The sequence below is a fragment of the Salvelinus sp. IW2-2015 genome, linkage group LG14, assembly GCF_002910315.2.
Source record: "Salvelinus sp. IW2-2015 linkage group LG14, ASM291031v2, whole genome shotgun sequence".
NCBI lineage: Eukaryota > Metazoa > Chordata > Actinopteri > Salmoniformes > Salmonidae > Salvelinus > Salvelinus sp. IW2-2015.
The window spans coordinates 1,599,955-1,604,255 of NC_036854.1; the positions used below are offsets into that span (position 1 = coordinate 1,599,955).

Consider the following 4,301-nt stretch of genomic DNA (forward strand, 5'->3'; position numbering starts at 1 on the left):
TGAGAAGGTGTGTGTGTGTGTGTGTGAAGGCCGATATATTCCTGCTCGTTGGCGACATCTACTGGCCAGGAGGGAGGGTGGCCCCGGAAGGGTAAGACGCTTGTGCTGTGGCACATTCTGTTGTTTCTATCACCTGAATTAAAAAGTCCTGGGTCGTTTCCCTGGAGGAAAGTCCATATTTGGTCTACGCTTGTTACTTCACACTCTCGTCACTTGTTGGCCACCAACACCAACGTCACCCGACCGATACACTGAGACTGCAGTAATATCAGATCACGGAGAAGCTCATCAAGCAGCTGGCTCATGACAGCCAGGTCCATCTCGACCTGCACAGGAGGTCATTACAGAGCAAAGGAATCATAAACATGGTAGGAGGGGAGATTAATATCAGATCACGGAGAAGCTCATCAAGCAGCTGGCTCATGACAGCCAGGTCCATCTCGACCTGCACAGGAGGTCATTACAGAGCAAAGGAATCATAAACATGGTAGGAGGGGAGATCCCCTCTCTACGACATGGTAGGAGGGGACATCCCCTCTCTACGACAGACATGGTAGGAGGGACGGGGGGGGGGATCCCCTCTCTACGACATAGACATGGTAGGAGGGGAGATCCCCTCTCTACAACATAGACATGGTAGGAGGGGAGATCCCCTCTCTACAACATAGACATGGTAGGAGGGACAGGAGGGGAGATCCCCCCTCTACAACATACCGTGTCTCAGCGTGATTCTTCTCAGGGTTTCTTTCTAGGTTCCTTCATTTTTAGGGAAGTTTTCCTGGCCACTGTGATGCTAATTAAAATACTTGTACTGCACAATTTAAACACTTGGGCCCCCTCAATCCCCCAAAACACGCGTGTAAATATTGGACTATAAATTGTGCCTTCCTGTATTATACTGATGCTACAATGTTTATTCTATTCTACTGGAGATATTTACTTTATGTTGGTATTTAAATAAAATCTCTTCTTGGTTCTTATTGTTTTATTGTCCAGAAGGAACCTGTGGTTGGACCATTAGTATCCTGTACATACAACTGATAACATTTGTTATGGCTTGTTCCTTTGGACGTACAGGCTGAAAATAAAATGTAAAGCCATTTTGTGACAACTGCTGATGTTAAAAAAAAAAGGACTTTAAATAAAAATACATTTGATTGGTTTGATTACCAACCATGGCATCCAGGACATTAAAATGACACCCAGGAGTGTAAAGTTATGTTTATTAATTAATTCATGTAATACAGACATTCCGGTTTGAATTGCGCAGTAAAATAAGATCTGGCTTAAACAATAAACTGTTCATACTCTCTCTCACTCTTTATATAATGGTACCCATGTTTTGAAGGTAAAACAGTGCAACAGGCTGAGTATACTGTAGTTAGCTACAGCTGTTCAATAACAAACAGATGGGTGGTTGGTTGAGTATAGCTAGCTACAGCTCTGTCAATAACAAACAGATGGGCGGTTGGTTGAGTATAGCTAGCTACAGCTGGAGAGAGATGGCTCCATGAACATCCCCAGGTCCATCTCGATCTGCACAGGGAGGTTCATTACAGAGGCAAAGGAATAAAAATGTTGGGTTTGGTGGCCCACCTACAGGCCCTCCCCGCTGGTGCCCGGAGACTAAACCAGCCAATGGACCCACCGGGACGGTTCTGTTTGAAAATGGGCGGATGAGTGATGGCCTACTCTTAATCTTTGAGAGGACCGCAACACGGGAGGTGTTGGGCCGAGAGCCACTGTGCTGGCTTGGCATCCTTCCTGGCTGGAGAAGCACAACGGGCCCTACTCGTGACATATCAGAATGACCCAGGCTAAAAACTAACAAGGTGGTTCTTGCCCGGTATAGCGACACATTGATGACCCGGGTCTGAAGTTCAGCACGGAATTTGGGACCCGCCCCAGTCAGTTAGGGCCGGCAGATGCACGACTTCATCCGTCTGGCGAAGGCAATGGTTTGCAGTGACCACTGCAAGGAGCCCCAGCGTAGTGGAGAAGAATTGGTAACTGGACGCACTTCATACGGGCCTTCCCTAATGACGCCAAGTAAAGGTGGCCAAACAGGGCATCCATAGAAAAGTACTTGTTCCAAACTTCAGCAGGTTATGGGTGTGGATAAAGGCTTTTTGAAAGTGCCGTCTTTATTGTCTTACTACTTTTTACAGCCGTCTTCGGTGTGCTTATCAAACACAAGCACCCCCCCCCCCCTTTCAGTCCTATCCGTGGACAGCTTGCTGCCCATAGAATGTGCATTATAACCCATAGAAAGGGTCTTGGAACCTCTAACCCTGGCAATTTGACTGGTAAACGCATGGGTACGCTAGCATTGGTGTCGGTCTTGACTTGAAGGAACTGCTCTCTACGGCATTATACTGTGCGTCTATGAAAACAATTTCTATTTTTTATTTTATTTTTTTAAAAATTTTATCCCCTTTTCTCCCCAATTTTCGTGTATCCAATCGCTAGTAATTTTCTATCTTGTCCTCATCGCTACAACTCCCGTCGGGCTCGGGAGAGACGAAGTCGAAAGCATGCGTCTCCGAGCTACAACCCAACCAAGCCGTACTGCTTCTTAACTACAGCGCCGCATCCAACCGCGAAAGCCAGCCGCACCAATGTGGTGGAGGAAACACGTGCACACCGCCCCCTCGGTTAGCGCGCACTGCGCCGGGCCCGCCACAGGAAGTCGCTGGAGCGCGGAGAGACAAGGATATCCTACGGCCAAACCCTCCCTAACCCGTGACGACGCTAAGGCCAATTGTGGCGTCGCCCCACGGACCTCCCGGTCGCGGCCGGCTGCGACCAGAAGCCTGGGCGCGAACCAGAGTACTCTGATGGCGTTAGCTAGCCACAATAATTAATTCATTTAATAAGAATTCCGGTTTGAATTGCGCAGTAAAATAAGATCTGGCTTAAACAATAAACTGTTCATACTCTCTCTCACTCTTTATAAATGGTACCCATGTTTTGAAGGTAAACGTGAGATGGTGCAACAGGCTGAGTATACTGTAGTAGCTACAGCTGTTAATAACAAACAGATGGGTGGTTGGTTGAGTAATAGCTAGCTACAGCTTTGTCATAACAAAGATGGGCGGTTGTTGAGTGAGTAAGCTAGCTACAGCTGTTCAATAACAACAGATGGGTGGTTGTTGAGTATAGCTAGCTAGCAGCTGTTTAATAACAAACAGATGGGTGGTTGGTTGAGTATAGCTAGCTACAGCTCTGTCAATAACAAACAGATGGGCGGTTGGTTGAGTTAGCTAGCTACAGTCTGTTTAATAACAAACAGATGGGCGTTGGTTGAGTTAGCTAGCTACGCTGTTATAACAACAGATGGGTGGTTTGGTGAATATAGCTAGCTACAGCTGTTTAATAACAAACAGATGGGCGGTTGGTTGAGTTAGCTACTACAGCTCTGTCAATAACAAACAAGATGGGTGGTTGGTTGAGTATAGCTAGCTACAGCTTGTCAATATCAACAGATGGGTGGTTGGTTGAGTATAGGCTAGCTACAGCTTTCAATAACAAACAGATGGGCGGTTGGTTGAGTGTAGCTAGCTCCAGCTCTGTAATAACAACAGATGGGCGGTTGGTTGAGTGTAGCTAGCTACAGCTCTGTCAATATCAAACAGATGGGTGGTTGGTTGAGTGTAGCTAGCTACAGTCCTTCAATAAAAACAGATGGGTGGTTGGTTGAGTGTAGCTAGCTACAGCTGTTTAAATAACAAACAGATGGGTGGTTGGTTGAGTATAGCTAGCTACAGCTCCTTCAATAACAAACAGATGGTGGGTTGGTTTTGAGTGTAGCTAGCTACAGCTCTCAATAACAAAGATATGGGTGGTTGGTTGAGTATCTCTAGCTACAGCTGTTCAATAACAAACAGATGGGTGGTTGGTTGAGTATAGCTAGCTACAGCTGTTTCAATAACAAACAGATGGGCGGTTGGTTGAGTGTAGCTAGCCTACAGCTGTTCAATAACAAACAGATGGGTGGTTGGTTGAGTGTAGCTAGCTACAGCTCCTTCAATAACAAACAGATGGTGGTTGGTTTGAGTGTAGTAGCTACAGCCTTCACATAACAAACAGATGGACATGTTGGTTGATGCTGCACGTTATTTATTACATGTTGCGAGGTTACACTGTGACATATATAAATGTATGCATCCCAAATGGCACCATTCTCTATATAGTGCACTACTTTTCACCAGAACCCTATAGGGCTATAGTAGTACGTGACTATAATAGGGACTAGGGCTCTGGTCTATAGTAGTGCACTATATAGGGAATAGGGCTCGGTC

The 4,301-nt window shown here is 46.1% G+C and overlaps 2 long non-coding RNA genes across 2 annotated transcripts; both read right to left on the reverse strand.

Moving 5' to 3' along the window:
• Positions 1–1,206: 1,206 nt before the first annotated feature.
• LOC139028636 (uncharacterized) lies at positions 1,207–3,060 on the reverse strand. Its single transcript, XR_011480831.1, has 2 exons — positions 3,023–3,060; positions 1,207–1,492 (listed from the first exon to the last, which is right to left on the reverse strand). It is a non-coding gene; the product is annotated as an uncharacterized lncRNA (long non-coding RNA).
• A 374-nt stretch (positions 3,061–3,434) lies between these two features.
• Positions 3,435–4,169, reverse strand: LOC139028635 (uncharacterized). Its single transcript, XR_011480830.1, has 3 exons — positions 3,819–4,169; positions 3,517–3,767; positions 3,435–3,468 (listed from the first exon to the last, which is right to left on the reverse strand). It is a non-coding gene; the product is annotated as an uncharacterized lncRNA (long non-coding RNA).
• Positions 4,170–4,301: the final 132 nt, after the last annotated feature.